The sequence below is a fragment of the Bradysia coprophila genome, unplaced genomic scaffold, assembly GCF_014529535.1.
Source record: "Bradysia coprophila strain Holo2 unplaced genomic scaffold, BU_Bcop_v1 contig_232, whole genome shotgun sequence".
In the NCBI taxonomy this organism is placed as follows: domain Eukaryota; kingdom Metazoa; phylum Arthropoda; class Insecta; order Diptera; family Sciaridae; genus Bradysia; species Bradysia coprophila.
Window position 1 is genome coordinate 17893488 of NW_023503493.1, and position 18492 is coordinate 17911979.

Below are 18492 nucleotides of genomic sequence, written 5' to 3' on the forward strand. Positions count from 1 at the left end.
ATGAATGGCAATGATGTAAACGTACTACATGGTATAATATACGGTATGATGTTGATGATGTTGGGGGCTCTGTAGAGAATTTCAAATGAAGGTGATATTGTGTCATAAAACCAACGAAGATAATTATTATTATGAAGTGAATCTAGATGACTCAACACAAAACTAATGTTCCAATTTTATTAGAATTCGATGGTATAAACATGCCGCTATTCACGCGCTAACCATTTCTTATTATACGTATAGCTTTTCGCATAATTGAACAGTTAATGAATGTACTTGACAAGATTAAGGGAAATTCAGTTATATGAGCTTAAATGAGAAGTTCAAAGAAGGGGTAAGAGAAACGTGGATATCTGTTGGCACATTATTTCCATAAAAAAATATTTTGAGAGGATTAGCCCGGAGTTTTAAAGAATTTTATCAAATAATTTACATTTTTTTAACGTTTTGGATTAAAATCTTTTTTGTAAGATTGAATATCAGTGAAAAATCATGTACAAGGGAAATTTGACGCAAATCCCTGTGTAAACTTATAAAACAACTGATACCATTTTAGTTAACGAATTCTACGCCTGACCGCAAACATTTTACCAAAAAATATTTTAATTAGAGTTTTTTTAACAATTTAAAAAAAAAACGGAAGAAGCGTTAAGAAGTTAGGTCTCTTAGTTTAACTAACAGGTCACAGGGGAACGAAGGGGTATCTTTTCGTTCGAAAGTATTTAAATCGACCAATTTCTATGCATTTTGAGTTACATCAAAACTGTATATCTAATGACCACAGATTTTGACGAACGATAGCTCGCTGTACGTACGCTCAAATTTTTATTAGTTGATTGTATTGATTGTATGCGGACATTTAGATCTAATTTTCTTATATCTCTAATGCTTTATTTCCGAAATGTTTCCATAAATGTCATTGTCTTTCACGGACATACCAAGGACAGAGCTAAATTAGAGTATTTTAAAATTTCTTGTAATTGGACTTGCGTCACGCTTGCTATACTAACTCGCGGCCATGATATTAGAAGTTGAAATTTTATATTTTCGCTGACTGGAACATAATTTGGTCAATAATGCTAATTTAACCTTTAGAAACGGCAATATCACCAAAATAATCAGAAAATCTATTACTTCTTTGTTCAAAGAATCATTTTATCATAAGTTTCAATGAAAGCTGGGGGTAGGCTCCATGTGGTTTAATTCACAATTTCTTCTTTGAAAAAGGTGTTGCGATATTCAGCGAGAAGTAATTTTGAGCTCTTTTAGTTCCGTCTTATGTTTTCTTAAACAGAAAAAAATTTCTTAAAATAATGAAATATTGAATAAACCTAGATGTTTTTGGCAAATGAAGTAACAGATTCAGCAATTCACGCCGTAACTGTGCCTAAAATTCGAATTTTAAGTGAACGATTCGATGAAAAAGTGAACCGAAAAATACATTTCAACGCTTCATTGTATGAAAATGACGCTACGTTAGAAAGACCTCCGCACTTTCCATTTTGAATTTTGACAGCACTTAGGGCGTGAATTGTATCGTGACTCGATTGCCGTTTGACAGAATCCAAATAATCTTTAATTAAAAGTTCCAATTTTAATTAGTTTTCAACAGGAACCACTAGTGAATTGTTTGAGCAAGAAAATTCTCTTATCCTAGCCGTAGGTTATACTAATTGTATGTACCCGCGATGAGACGTTCGGTCTTCTCATCTGGATTTTGGTGCCTTTTGCTTTTTCATTATTTATATCAATTTCACAGTAATTTGAGCTCAATTTAATAAATTTTGTTTAAATGACAAAGATTGTTCTGTCTCAGCATTTAACGAGGCATTCAATCAAATTTTCTTGTGTATTTTGGGACGAACATATTTTCTGTGTGATCAATTCATCATAATACGCCCTTTTCTATTTAAAATTAATAGAATTTAATCCAACAAGTCGTTAGCAGCAAGCCAAAACTCCTTAGGCATTTAAATTTATGGAAAATCTATTTCAAGTTTGATTATCACTTTCCATCTGCATGCAACAAGAGCTATACCTTTATATACAACTAAATCTTTGGAGAATGTTTTCGGAGTAAACTTTTGGTGCATAATAAACTACATATCCACGTTTATGCACTCAATTTCCGGTAGTGACGGAAATTGGGAATTGGATTCTTGAAACTTGAAAGACACTTACGGTAATGTCGTAATTAAATCTAAAATCGAAAAACCGTGCTTGACAAAATGTTTTTTGCTTGGGTAATACCTTGATTATCAAACCAAAATCATTTGATCTTTTGGTAACAAAAAGTACGGAACTGTAATTAATTTTCAAATTATCTGGTACGGGAAAGCAACAACTTAAAAGCACATATATTTCGAACGACTTCGGAAACCATTGAATGTTATTCTAATTTACACAAAGAAATATTTCAGTGTTCACAAAGGCGTATAAATACTGTATAGCATAACCAGTAACCACACAAAAAAACCAATCGAATTTTTAATCAATCAACATCAAAATTGAATTAATTTAAAAACATAAAAGCACTCGATTCGTTTATAACAACAACAACAACGACACAAAATTCACGATAATGAAAAAAGGTCTCTTTTGAATCATTTTCATGTAAACGAGTGTATACAGTCTATACGATCGGATTGTACGAGTAAAGAAAAATCATTTTCAAATGTTTCGTTGCTAACCGCATCAGATGGGAAACTGTTACAAGAAACATTTGGAGAATGGATTTGAAACCTCTAATTTCATCTCTTCATCAGCTGCAAGCTACATTTTGTTTGTGAGCCTCTCATATAAACAATCTGTCTGCTGGTGGTATGTATAATATACCGCACATGGCATTATATCATATAATACAAGAATAATATCACATTCACATGCAAACACATCCAAAGTGTATGTATACAAAATGCAGAGCCAAATTGCCAGAATGTAAAACATCCAGACACAACCTACACTAACTTCCTACTTCCCATTTTGATAAATGAAAAATAACTCTCCATAAAAACACGACAAACAAATTTGTCCATGGTTGGAGAGCAGGCGCGAAAAACCATACATAATCTCAAAGAAAACACTCGAAAAGCTTTATTTAGAATTTTCATATTCTACTTGTTCGAAATATGTCTGTATGGATGCGAGAGTGAGTGGTGTTTTATGTCGTCGATGGCATATTAAGCACTGCAGGCAGAACATATCTACATACGTTATACATGTATATTGTCAAATCGCAGGATGTAGTGTTACCGTGTGAGGATAAAGTGAATTCTGTTTTTCTGGTGCACAAGAGTGTATAGTGTTGATTCCATTTGATTGCTAGATAAAGGAATATCGCATATATCAGAGTGTGGCTCTGTAGTTGGAATGTTTTTTGTGTGTCAAAATAAAGTGTCGGCATTGGCACAATTGTTTTTCTATGCATTCAGTTCAGAGGAAATTTTGACTTTGTCATATGTCTGATGAACGGGATTCAGATATATAAAAAGGATGATGGATAAAGTATTTTTTGAAGGGCTTATTAACAAATTTTATAGACAACAAAACCATCGGTTGTCGACAAGGACAATAAAAATAAGAGTCGATAGTCGAACTATGACTTACTTACACTTATATCGCAAAATGATTATTAAATGTAATGAAGTAAAAGACTTATCAACCAATTCTAGCATCAATTTGTTGAAAATACTTACACTGCTGGTAAACATGTTGTATTCGAATTGTAGGAAACGTACCTTTTGCTTTTTTCATCTCACATAACTTTATCCTCACTTTACATAATACACATTTTTGGTTCGGTAAGATTAGGGAAAGGATTTCGGTAAAAACTTTTTCCGTATTGCCATTACTGTAATGCAGTGTTAACGGAGAAAATGATTGAGCGAGGTTTGCGGGTAACGTCAAACATTTAACAGAAGAAAATTCTATCACCTCCGAACAAAGAATGTATTTTACTGGCAGCACACCGCGAAAATGAGACATTAAATGCATGACACTAGTTTTGGAACTCATTTTCGAAGGGCTTCGCAAATATATATTACGTAATTGTTTGAAACTTGTTATTTTGCTAGTGAATTTATAGCCTCTGCCTTCGGCTGTGTCTACAAACCTCTTGTGAAAACAAAAATTTCCAAACAGAGACCCAAACTTCTCTTTGTTAACACTACATATTGAGAGCAAAAACAGATCCAGTTCTCGTGTTACATAACTTCATGCTAGAAATTAGCACGTTAGACATTAACACCAAAGAATAGTTTCACATCGAAACCTGTGAACCATTTCATCGACTAGATTTCTCTAATAAATTAAAATCACAACCCTGCGAAACCACCATACAATTCAGGTATCGGGGAATCTGGCACACGGTGCCAAAAGAACGCACTTTTAAACTACGTAAAAGGTGAACTCGCACACGCAAGCTTACTGCTGTAAAAGCTTTTTAGGCATGTCATCGACTTAATGACTCCTTTTACAAAATTTTGGTATCGAAAAATCGTGTGCGAGTTCACCTTTTACATAGTTGAAAAATGCGTTGTTTTAGCACTGTGTGCCAAATTACCCCACGCCGCTGAGGTATAGAAGATATTCTCTATTTCATTCCAATAGTTTTTTTTTCTGTATGTTTAACAACCTATAGGCACAGCTTTCTGATACACACTTGATTATTGGTTTCCATTCTGATTTCTTAGCAAACTGACTTATTGAATAATTAATCTGGCCTTAAATACGAAATTGATCTAAATAATTAATTAAATGGCATCTTTTATCTCTTACCATACCAATAGCAAAACTGTGTGTAAAGCTGTAAACAGGAACTTTCATGTAATTCTCATGAAAATCGAAAAGTCATATCTCTGGTGTTATGTATTATGTCTTTAACAAATTCCACTGCATTAGCAAACAAAAATTTTACAAACTTTTCCTGGTTAAAATCCATGCAAATTTTTCTATGACATAAAATGGAGATTGTGTTTAGGCGTATGTAGGGTAGGCTTGTGTTAAAAGTTTCAAAATGTAAATAAATCTGAGCTTTTGTGTTATGAGAACAAAAAATAAACTTCTGCATTAAGTAGATAAATATGGGTATGTGTATAAGACTTACCCTATACATTATACATAAGGAACATACCACCTTCCCGAACGAATTCTCATATATATAGTTATATGATGGGGTAAAATACACTTGTAAAAATATGTTATCCAACTCTGTATGGCACTGTGTGAGGGAAATGGAAGGAAATGAAGAAGAAAAATTGTTCTGTATGGTTTTTGCATATTTAAGCAGTAGGCTTGCTGGTAATACACGTTGTTATGTATATGAGTCGGACTCCTTTTCATTCATATGTCCAAGGATATTTATACAATTTTTATGGAGATTTTCCATAAACCATATACAACTTTTCGTGTTTATATTCAATGTAAATGCTAATTGAAATATGTTTTTAATAAAACTTTTTTTTCTTCTTTTCGTTTTTTGTAAAATATTTTTCTAACTTTTTCCATTGAGGAAAATTGGTCAAAGGACTGCATGCCATTAAATATTTAACTTGCGAAACTTTATCGGTTTAATCCGAGCGATCGAATTTCCTATCCTACGAATAACTTACTAGAACATGAACAGGATTTACATATAAAGAAAATGGCAATTTCAGTAAATTAGTGTGAAGAAATACAAATGTTCAAAGAGCAACACGATCAGTCTCCCGTAATTTGAATAAAAAACTTTTGAACCGGATTTCAACATTTTTTCCCAAAATTGAATATCAAATAATTTGCAATTTTTTTTGGAGAAATTCAATTCAAAATCATTAAAATAAGATTTTTTAGTCGGATACCTAATGTTCTAACGTTTAACAATGAAAGAACAATAGGTGTCCGACTACTAGTACATGTCCGGAGACTGGCCAATTTAATATACTCTACCTTGCTCTTCAGCATGAATGTTCCCTTCTTAATTACAAATACCAGCAATATTCTATATGGAAAACTCATTTTTGCAGACCAAATTTATTCCATAAAACGTGTGGTCCTGATAACTCATCGCCGTAATATCAAAAATGCAGGTGGCATGAAAATATTTCATTTTTTCTCGAGTGCAAAATACCCATAGAACCCTAATTACTGATCCAGTTTATTCAGCGAATTAAATAAGCTGTTTTGCGCTCTGGTGTAACGTGTACCCTTTTATCATTTAGGTTTATGTAAAATGGCAATCTCTTGTGTACAATTTATTTCACAACAGCTGGAAAATGTAAATTAACGAAAGAAAATTACACAAAATACGAAGTACGACAAGCGTTAAGCACACAACAGTTTCGAATTTACGAAGAAACTAGTTCCATGTAGCAATTTTTGTGTTGTTGAATATTGTATCTAGTTAAGCATTTTTAGGAAATGAAACTTAATTTTAGCATCAGATTAATTTTAGCACGAGCTTTTTCATATTTAGCAAAAGATTTATTATTTTCCGCAGCTTTAAATAATATATTCCCTATTACCACGTAAATCTTTATTGCCACACATTTACTGGTTGATTTAAAATTTCCAGAAGTTTGCACGTGCATTTCCAATGATAAAGACTATCAAATATTTAAATTATTTCGCTTACGAATTATTATTCGATAACCAGGCTAAAATATTCTGTAGAGTATTACAGTTCCACATAAATTGATGATACTTGTTTAATATTAGCATTTACAGTTCAGCTCACCCGACATTCATTTTTCAAAGTTAAAAGCAGGAAGCAAATACACGGAGAGAAATCTTACTTTTGAGCGTGGTGGCTACTCCTGAAAGTGATTGTGAAAGAATTTTCATTGTACATTGAAAGAGGCAATTTTCAATTGTAATTGCATGCGTGTGCATGCATGAAACAATAGAAAACAAGACAACACTGGCCTTACCCTTAAAAAAATTTACTTTATATCACATTTTCGTTTTCAACAGATTCTACATAATTTCTAGATCCACAGATTTGACAGTCTTGATATTGAATGGTTTTTTGGTTTGTATCCCAGTAAACTGGTCGTTACATGTGTGCGACAAAAATTTCGACTGGGAAAAAATTCAAATATTTCATTCAATATAACAGCTGTCAGAGTCTGTGGGACTAGAAATATCAGATCCTACATAAAACAAAAATGTGATATTAACTAATTTTTGATAGCTGTATTCACATAAATATTAAACCTTTCATAAACGACAAGCGTATCGCAACGATTAAGTTTTTTGATATACAAAAAAGAGATAACTAGTCAGATCTCTTTCTTTATTTTCGTTGACAAAGGATTTCGAAAAGACAGTCAGGATTTTCTAGGATTTTCCTATCGTTTTCCAGGTATTTTTTTACTGTTGTAGCTCCTTAGAATTGTAACGCATACTGGGGATACACGGTGTGATTAATTTAAGAAATTTGTTTTTGGAAATAATTGAAATTGAAATTACTGATTCTCGATGGAATTTCAAAGGATTTTTTTTTGAAGGATTTTCATCTTTTGATTTGATTTTAAAGGATTTTCAATGATTGTGCGGATTTTGAGGATTTTATATGGATTTTCTGTTAATTTTCTATGAGTTTGACGATTTTCTATCGTAAAATTTTTAAGGATTCACTTTTGACTGACAAAGCATTTTCTATGAATATTTACCCCTCGGATTTGTTAGCTTTTGTTATGATGTATGTTTTATCTTTCACTTTAAAGAGGTATTATGGAAATGATTTTTGTAGGATTTTCATAGCTTTCTGGTACAAAACTACTATCAAGCCTTACAAAAAGTTGTTTAATCACCTTGCTCCCAACATTTAACGCCAATTTTAAAATTGTACTTGCTTAAGATGGTACTGGCTATCGTCATGACTGACTACCAACTCAATTGTGTGTGATATACTAAATGTACGCTAATTTAGTACTTTGATGTGAATCTCCACATTTCTAAATTTACTATTCGAACAGTGCGAAATATAGCAAGCAAAACCAAGAACAAACCGGCTTAACACGCTAAAACCGAACTAATTGTGGAACACTTTTTCTTGACAATCAACCAGCAGTCTAAAAATAAATGCAAACATTTCTTCTCTTCAAGAGTAAAGAGTATTATTTAAAAAAAACCACGATGAGGTCACGTCAACATCATTAAGATTTTTTTAGACTTTGTTTTACTACTTCATACATACAGCAAGTAGTATACACACAATTAAAATAATGTAAACTGATATCTGAAGACAATCCACATAAAAAAAAGCTTTGAAATAAATTGGTTTTCACATTCCAACACAGTTTAATGGTCACTTAACTCCGTTCTAGTCTGCAATTAAACTTTTGTTTATACACCAAGCTTAGCATAGGATAAGTTAATGTATTGTTGTTGGGTGTTCTAAGCTTTACATGAACTCACATAAAATTATTTTACCTGTAATTAACCGAAATATAAAATTACAAAGGAGTTGAGTAAAGGTGCAACACAAAAGTGTACGCACACACAAATACAAACACATTGTAATGTAATCTTTCGTATTTCACATATATTTTAACCCTCTGATTTTCAATTTAGCATTTACTGTGATTGTGATGCCCCATAATTTTTGACAGGCCCATAAAATGTTTTTATTACAGCAAATAGGTCCTCTACAATATAACCGGAACCGATCTCTTATAGTACACTAAAGGAAGGCTGTTTCATAGTTGACTACAAAAGAAGCAAATTTCCAAAATCGATTCTTATTTTCCACCATAGTGGAACGCAATATCCCAAGCCATTATATCCGGGAAAGTAGTCTGTGTATCGAAATCTCATATAGATTTGCTTGTGGAAGCGGATTTTCGTTGTAAATTATTTTCTAATAATTTTGTGAAATAAAATTTTGAGAAATGATTATTGGACGCGAACTTTCTGCAATACACGAGACGACGTTTCCGTTTTTTTTCTTGTTGTACTCTCTGTTTCAATTTCACGTTGTTAACGAACCAAAGGAAACTTTCGTAATGCTGTCGAAACATAATACCGTAGTGGTTGAAGGCTACATGCGGAAAACTTGTTAAAATAATAGAAACTTTGTCTAACAATGCACAATTGAAATTCTAGAATCGGCACACGAAAGTTTAACTTTTTTTTACAAAAACAAATATTGATCCCTTTCACGAATGAGCTGTTTTAATGAATTTGTCAGATGTTCATCTATTATTAAATGCAAAAATGTTAATGGTTAGTAGGTTAACACTGACTCCTGGAATGAAAAATAATAAGATTCGTTATACAAGCTTAAAGCTAACACCCTATGTTTTTGATGACTGAACTGAATATGATGTATATGGCAATATAACCCACTGTGTATTGTATACATTATGAACGCATTTTATGTATAACATGTATACATGCATTGTGTTTGTTTAGCACAACATGTGATGGGAAATAGGATAACTTAAATTAACAAATCCCCTTGTTACTCTGTACTCGTACTGACACACATAGAGCATGTTTTTGATGACTATTAGGTAGGATGTAAATAAATAAATACTGGGGGTAATGCATAGTTCTCTCTCTCTACAGGAACATGGTTCAGCATGGTCTACACGTTATTTAAATATTTGATTTATAGTGAAAATTTAGTCACAATAAAGTATGGTCGAGACGTGTTTTGTTAAATTACACACATTGTTTACCACAAACAGTATTGAAATGGCAAAGCATTGGAGCGACATTATAAGTGAGTAATCAGCACAGAGTATCAAATGAATTATTAAATAGGGAAATGGGACATGTGATGAATTAGCAAATATCTGACTTTATCATTTAAATACAGTTACTGTCAAGCATAACATCACGCATCACCAGTGTAATTCTTTAATCTATTACTTTTTTTGATCGAATCATTTCAACAGATCAATGTTTCAAATCATGTGAAGGTGATGGATCAGTCATACTTCGATAACATCCTTGGACAAAATTACATTTTTAGGTTGAATCGCTTTAATCAAAAGTGCTATTGAAATATGCGTACCCAATTGGGTGTTAACAGCGTTTCCATTTCTAATCAAAACAATTTTCCTCGGATTTATGCTATAAACGAATTTTCTGAAACGAATCAATTGTGGAGCATGTGATGTACTGAAATGCGTCTAAATAAAGACGTGTGTTTCCTTGTAGCAACAATCAGTTCACATTTGCCTACAAAGTTGAATACATCGAAATGAACTTCAAAGTTTTGATCAGTTTGGCAGTGTTTTTGTCAGGAGTCTTGGGTATGTAACCAAAGGTGCTATAATGTGTTCGTTTCATTTGATATTATATCTTCTCAGGTGTAGTAAACGGAGATTATGCCGCACCTTTTCAAGCTTCTACCCCTTCTACTACAACTACAACTAGAAAAAGTTCTCTTGTGGACGTTCCAATAAGGCCGTAGAATGGTTGTTTTGGGTAAGATAAATTTCCACCTTACTACGACAGTAAATTTACAACGACTTTGAAAAACTTTAATGAATTTTACTACCTACTTACAGCATCTGGAGCAAAAAATACGAGAGGCGACTTTTTCCATGGTAAATCTATCGCATTCACAGATAAAGTGCACTTAAATTTAAACTTGAGTTTTTATTTTAACTTTAAAAAAACTGAGAAAATTTACGGTCAGTAATATGTCTAATACTTCTCATATTTTAGGACGAAATTGAACACTTTTGTGTAGATACTCGAATTACAGATTTCCAACTCGTCTTTACAGTCAACGAGTCATAATGAATTCTTAAGTCTTTATATTACTAAAAAATCCGCATTTTCATCCTAACCAAATGTGTAAGGTAAATCTAATCTACTTCAATGTACCGATTATAGAAAAAGACAGACTTGTACTTTCCCCGTGTCTTTTCATTTTCAATCTTTCTTCGTCTAATTCAAATTCTATTGCATTTTCAACCAATGCAGGAATTACAAATGTTACACGCACAGATAATTGAAGACTGATACTGAATATAGAAATTCGAGTTATTCGACTCCGTAAACGAAACTAGGCCCCACCTTATGGGTGGGTCAGGTCCCTTGACTGACTGACTGATATTTTCTCAATAGATTTTTGTAATTGTTACAAAAATATCATAGATTGATCTTGATTAAAGTAGCTCTTTGTCTTGTTTTGTCATAAATTGTTTGCTCCTTTTATTTTATTGAAAATCAAATTTCAGAATAAACAAAGGGAGCTTATTTTCAAGGTTCTGAACCTTGCTTATTTCTACATTTTCAAACAAAAAATGCTTCGATATTAATGTGTCTGCTAAAAGACGCTGTAATGAGGACGTATTTCTTACTAAACTCCTGAATAAATCTAAACTCGTGTGAATACGGCCCTTGCTTCGCTCTGGCAGCAAAGTTCACACTCGTTAATTTTTTTTTCAAGCATAGACAGCAATTTTTTTGGAATAAACCGCAGATTGTTACTTAAGCCCGAGTAATTTCAGTACAAACGTTTTTGGATTGGAAAGCTGTCGAAAATTACTCCGTCTGATAAGTAGACTATATAGTCAGATGATGATCTGGTTACCCTCACGAATTTCATTGTTAGTCGAATAATATTTTTTCTAAATCTGTTGAGGATTACTCAAGCTATCGTGCTATCAAGCGACGCGACAAAAAATCTTTTGGGAATATCCTTAAGATCAATCGTTCGTCCTCAAAATTAACCTCAGGAATTTAATTCCCCTTCGAATATTTTTTTTTTAATCCGTTAAGAATTACTCGAGTTATCATGTTATGAAGCGATAACTCAAAAAATCTTTTAAGAATATCTCTAAGATCACCCGTCTGTTATAGACCATCTTCGAAATTAACTTCAGAAATTTAATTCCTCGTCGAATAAAAAAAATGGAAATAATTGAAAAAATTAAAATCCGCTCATAATTACCCCAATTATCGTGGTACCAATAAATAAGAGAATTTTTTTTGTGAATAACTTCTAGATTGTTAGACCAATACAATCCAACTTCGAATTTAATCTGAAGAATTCAATTCCCAGTCGAATATATTTTTTTTTAAATCAGTTGAGGATCAATCAAGTTATTGTGTTATCAAGCGACGAGACGAAATTTCTTTTGAAAATATCATGGAGTCCTCCCGTCCGTCATAGCCCATCTTCGAACTTAACCTGACAATCGTAATTCCTCGTCGATTTTTTTTAGAAATCTGTCAAAAACTACTCGAGTTATCGCGGAATCAAGCGACAAGACAAAAATTCTTTTGAGAATATCTCTAAGATCACCCGTCTGTTATAGTCCATCTTCGAACTTAACCCAAAGGATTTAATTCCTCGTCGATTAAAAAAAAAAATTGGAAATCCGTCGAAAACTACTCGAGTTATCGTGGTAACAAGCGACGAGACAAAAATTATTTTTGGAATATCTCTAAGATCATCGGTCCTTCATAGCCCATCTTCGAACTTAACCTGATGAATTTAATTCCTTGTCGATAAAAAGTTTTTAGAAATCCGTTTAGAATTACTGAAGTTATCGTGGTAGAGGTAACGTCAGATTTTTCGTCCATAAATGCCGAACCATAACACTAACCCTAAATCCTGGCAATAAAAGCAAATGTCAAACGATAAAAGCAAATGCGAAAATAATTAAATTTCGACTAGACGGATTCTGATCAAACAAAATGCCAGTGTGTAGCGCGTGATCTCAGGACTCCGGAAAACTAATTAGTTTTTGAACCGGACTACTACATGCCGAGCGATAAGACTTTAAAATCATGATGTCATCAATGTGTAAAATTTTAACTTTTTCAAAGTCTTATCTCTCAGGAGATATTGATGCAATTGGAAAACTAATGGATTTGTCGAAGTCCTGAGATCATGCGCTACACACTGGCATTTTATTTGATCAGAATCCATCGAGTCGAAATTTAATTATTTTTGGATTTGCCTTTATCGTTTGACATTTGCCTTTATTGTGAGGATTTAGGGTTAGTGTTATTGTTCGGCATTTATGGACGAAAACTCTGACGTTACCTAATGAACAAAGTGTGACAAACATTTTCTGTATTTAAGGTTTTTGGTCATACATTCCATGTATTTTCAATCACAATCATAGTAGTGAACATTGTGTGACAAACATTTTAGAGTGTTTATCATTCGTAAGCCCCATTACTTTTAGTCAAGGGAATTATAATGAAAAATCAGATACTGAACTTATCGACGTACAAAAACAAATGAACAACAAAAAGTTTCGTAAATTAACTCTTCGTCTTTTATAAGCAATTTGGATGATGAATGACTGAATGACGAACATTAAACTAAATTTTCAGCTGTCGACTTTCAAACTTGCACATAAACTACCTAGCTAACAACTATTCAGTAACTATTTTTCCCGCTCCCTATTAAATAAAACTTTCATTTCCATCATAACTTCGATTAATGACATCATCATAAATGTCGCCGTTTTTTTGAAACTTCACATTACAGGAAAAAAAAGACTTCGCATAAATTACATAATTTTGCAAAGAGTCTATAGAAAAAGGAAATTAAATTTTTGATGTGGTTAGAGTTTAAATGGAGACACAGTTAACTAGTTTCATAGAAACTATTTTTATAATATGTCATCGGTGCTTGGAGTAGCTGTGTCATTTACGGTTTAGAAGAGAAACTTTCTTCTTTTTTAAATATTAGTTTTAACTATGTTTGTGTTATCGTACTTTTAGTTAAACTTTTCGTGGGCAAGTAATCTTCCATAATGGTCCTAAAGAATTTTTTTTTGGGTATGTACCATGATAAATTACCGTGACCTCATTTGGATGAATATTTTCTGTATTTTAAGATTTTTATGTTATGAACGTGAGGAAATCATTTTTTTTTCGACGACACATCATTTTCGAAAAAATACCCTCGCCAAACCTTACAAAAAATATCGTTTCTACAGTTTTTATTCTCCTTATTATCCTTAGTAAATAAAAAGAAATTCGTAAAATGAAAAATATTATTAAAACGGCATATGTACAAGTCATCCATGCGAAACCATATAAAAATTGAACATACAGAAGAGGTGCCCTCGTAAAAACAATCCTTATTCACAATCCAATATTATCATTTCCTCATTTCAATAACAATTCAAAGGTATAACTGACTTCAATATTGTCATCATAACTGGCAAACAATATTATATTTTCCTTGATTCCCGATGTCACTTCAATTGTTTTATATGTATCCAGCATAAGCATAAAACACTTGAATGATGATGGGTAAAAGGAGCACTCCAACAAGAGACTTCTATGATTCATAAATGTATCTCCACTCGACGTTATACCATAAAAATATATTCGATGGAAGAATTGTCAACTTAGACGACTATCCAGATACCTTGTACGAAGAAAATAAAAATGTTATGCTAAATGTTTCTTAACAAATCGGAAATTCTTTGTTTTCGCTGCAATCTTGAACAGCTTTAATACACAATGTAACCGAGAACGAAAAGGCCCACACAGTTACATCCAGTCGTCTATAGAACAATGTCACATCAAATGTGGAAACAAACGAGAAAATAGAATTTTATTCAATATAAGCACAGGCATTGGCAAATAATATATTTTGAACAAGTAGTGAAGAGGGAAGAATGGAATACTATTAAAACAGTACCTATAACGATTGTTCAATTTGATTTGAATTGCTGTTTCGTTCTCGTATCAATATTCAAATTGATATTTTATTTTAATTGAATGGGAGTGAAACTCTTTGGTGCAGACAAGAATGTTCGATACTACAGAAATATTGCAAGCAAATGAAAGAATACATTGCCAGTGAAAGATAAAGAGTTTTGTTTTTAACCGTTCCATCTGCATGTGTATCGAGATGTACTCATTAAATCTGCTATTTGTTTCAGTTGAAGTATAGTAAAAATCTCTTACTTCATTAGTTTTAGCAAATGTTTTTCAAACATTTTTCTTTAAATCGGTTCAGAACACTGTAACTGGGGTTAACAAAGAGCAGAAAAGGCTTCTTCTGAGAACTACTACCAGATGGTTGAACCGATACCACCCATTTTCGAACTTGACTTGAGGATTTCAACACTTCATCAAAAAAAAAAAATTTTGAAAATCGGTTGAACTTTGCTCCAGTTATCGTGTTTACAAAGAGCAGAAAAGGCTTCTTCTGAGAACTACTACCAGATGATTGAACCGATACCACCCATTTTCGAACTTGACCTGAGGATTTCAACACTTCGTCGAATAAAAAAGAGTTTTTGAAAATCGGTTGAGACTTACTCAAGTTATCGTGTTAACAAAGGGCACAAAATTTTAACTTTTAACGTTTTTTCATCACATTTCAATAAATTTTTAATCATAGTGAACGTGTTATATACAGTGTATTTGTTTTTGTAAAACCCATGACTTACAGTCAAGGGAATTATTCTATCTACTAGAAAGCAGTTTGTCAACGCCAACACAGGTAATGGAATTTTACGTGCTTCTCGTCGGTAAATGCAATTTTTTGAGTACATTTTTCGCATCTACTGACCAGAAGCACGTAAAGCACTGTTCCAAATTTTTATTTTGACGATTATTGCGTTGTACATTGGAAGTAACTATCATATAACATCGCGTATAGCTTAGCATCCACTTTTTTTCTATAAATTAAATTTGCTTGTGGAAATTCGTTACGTTCTACCTATTTAAAATGAATAAACACATTCAGTTACTTCCGCTTCTGCAGTTTCTTGTGCCAATGTACGAAAATTGAATGATAAAAGTAAAACGAATTAAACTTGCTTCGTGTCGCCCTAAAAGTAGTCATAACTTAACGACCGGATGGAAAAATTGTACAGTTTTTCAATGTGAAGTTGACGGTGACTGAACTGTGATAAGAAACGAATTTAAACTCCCATTTTACCATACACAGTCAACGGACTGCAATCATGATGATGGGAAGGGAAAAGGGAAACGGAATAAAAAGTATGACAAAATTGAGACATTGAGCTTATTGAGGTTACATGAGTGGTGTGTGGATGTGTGTGCACAACATTGACGTTGAAAATCTATCTGCTTATATATAGAAAGTGGCTGAGGATTGGATAAGACAGATATGGTTAAATAAACGACATCAATGGCATAGGGGATATGATTTTATTTTACATCACACGTTGTCTAGTATACTCCTACTGGCTCTGTATGGTATTTGTGGTGTCTAAAGGGATTCGATTATAATCGTTATCGCAAATATTTATTTTTCTATAAGCTTATTATTTTAGATTGTGTTTTTATTGTTTTTGGTCTATGGGATTATATCGAAATCTATTTTATTGGGGATTATGTGAAAGAATTGAAAAGAGCCAACTCGTTTATAAAAAACGATTTGAAACTATTACAAGGGTGAAAGTTTTTCTGTTGGATTCGTTTCGTGTTCAAATGACTTTTTCCTTTCTTTTATTTCATAGCTCACAAAGTCATCGAGCTCTTTCGTTCAACTGCTACATTTTTCGTGATACTAAAAAGCAATTGTTATTGGCAAATTTCACAGAATTCATAGAATATTTTTTATTGTAGAATTTCCAATATTTGAAGCACAATGAATCTCTATATTGACTTCAAAAGTGCATTTTCAATATTCCATGGATATTGTAAATCGTAAGTCCGATTTGTTACCAATTTTTACAGAAAAATATTTATTGTTACTGTATAGAATTGTTGCAAAAAATTGTTGTTCACTTCGAAGTTTCATATGCTTTTGTCCATCAACTTCCCATAAAATTACAATTTCAGCAGATGAAAATTTCACCAAATTCAGCAAGTATTTTGATGGAGGTAATAATTTAAAAAAAAATGATGTGCACCCTCCAGCAGCACTTAGTATTAACAGAAATTTATTCTACTCGTCAGTGAACGATAAACATTCCTCTGGTAATAAAGGCACTGGTTTGTGCGCAGTAACGGCAGAATCAGTTACGTAAAGAGTGGTGGCGGTAAACTCCGGAATTATGATGTAATTTGTCTTGGAGGTAGTCACATAAGGATTCACTCTAATGGAAAAACGGTTTCGATCGAATGTCAAGCCGAAAGTAGGTAGACAACGAAATGGTTTCAATAGTCAAGTCGATAGACAATGGTTTCAATAGCCAAGCCGAAAGACGGTAGACAAAGGTTCAAATATTCAAGTCAAATGCCAAAATGGATGTGGAAAAATGAACATGACGGTGAAGTCAATCGGCCGGCAGTGTGGTCGATGGTTCATTTAAGATCAATTGGGATGGTGCAACGACTGAATTCGTACGATTGCTGAAAATCAGAATCAATGGAAACTGAGTGAGCAGTATATCTCACAGTTGCGGTAAATTCCAAGTATGGCGTCGATTTCGTCTGAGGAGCTAGTCACATGGAAACTGAGTGAGCAGTATACCTCACATCGTGGTGACTACGGATGTAGTTACAGTTGAATCGACCAAATGAACATTGTCTGTCGGCAAAGTGGCCAATAAGTCATGCATGTCGAAGTGGTACAAAGCGAAGTCGATGGTCAAGAAGCGATCGGTTCAATTACAAATCAAATTTTGTTCAGTGGCCAAATCACGGAAGCCTAGCATTTCGAGGTTGAGCGGGAGCGCAAGTGCAATTGAAACAATTCAAGAATCGAGGATGGATTGATTTGGTTCAGAAAAGTTTTAATCGAGCCGGAGCACCAATATAATTATATCAATTGAGTGGGAGTGTTGAATTATACACTTGATATAATTCTATCTGGTGAAGACAAGTAGTCTAAATAAACAGCAGAGTCTAAGTGACCCTAGTTAAGATAGAAAATTGTGAAAGTCACTTTCCAATAAACAGCCGAAAGGCAAAGTCGTGTTTCATTGGAGGTCCGGGTATAAGTGCTACCCGTAATATCCTGCAGCCAATCCACAAATTCCAACAAACAAACTTCAGTCCCAGCGTTGGCTTATTTTGAACCTTGACAGCTTCAGCTAATACAAAAGCTCTTGATTTTTTCAACGTCAGAGTGTAATTGAAATTAACGTACTAGTTAGTCGTCCTGTAAGCCATTTGAGGGTCAGTTCCTTGTATGTTGTACTCAATCTCGTCCTCAGCCTAATGATATTTTGGACACTTAGAGGTTTAATCGTCGTTCATTGGGCCACAATAGGTGTAGTGAATTCATGGTCGAAGTTATGGAGTAACAGAAAAGAAGGGAGTCAAGGGAGGTGACATACCAAGTGTTTATAATCGAAAAATCGAATGAAAACATATCAATTCCCTGGAACATAATCTAATTCATGTATTCGTTCGAACAAAAAATATGTCGACCAATAAAAACTCAATAAATGACGCCAATCATTCGGTATACGACCGGGGGAAAAAAATGTCATAAGCCAATTTCAAAACAGTTAACAAAAAATATATGGCTCTGGCCCGTCCATTAAATTAAACCAATTCATTAACATTGTAATACAATTCGATTCAATTCGTTTCAAAAGCTCATGCATTTTGTAAAACTCTACAAAACTGTGTATACTTACACACAGACAC

At 33.1% G+C, this 18492-nt stretch overlaps 1 protein-coding gene and 2 long non-coding RNA genes across 3 annotated transcripts in view; 2 read left to right on the forward strand and 1 right to left on the reverse strand.

Annotated features, from left to right (window-relative positions):
- Nucleotides 1–18492, reverse strand: part of LOC119077150 (regulator of G-protein signaling 7-binding protein) — a 68698-nt gene that overhangs the window by 29802 nt on the left and 20404 nt on the right. The window lies entirely within an intron of this gene.
- Nucleotides 1799–12656, forward strand: LOC119077167. The gene is made up of 3 exons (XR_005087759.1): nucleotides 1799–1809; nucleotides 4968–4970; nucleotides 12504–12656. It is a non-coding gene; the product is annotated as an uncharacterized LOC119077167 (long non-coding RNA).
- Nucleotides 10131–10581, forward strand: LOC119077163. The gene is made up of 3 exons (XR_005087755.1): nucleotides 10131–10241; nucleotides 10299–10416; nucleotides 10500–10581. It is a non-coding gene; the product is annotated as an uncharacterized LOC119077163 (long non-coding RNA).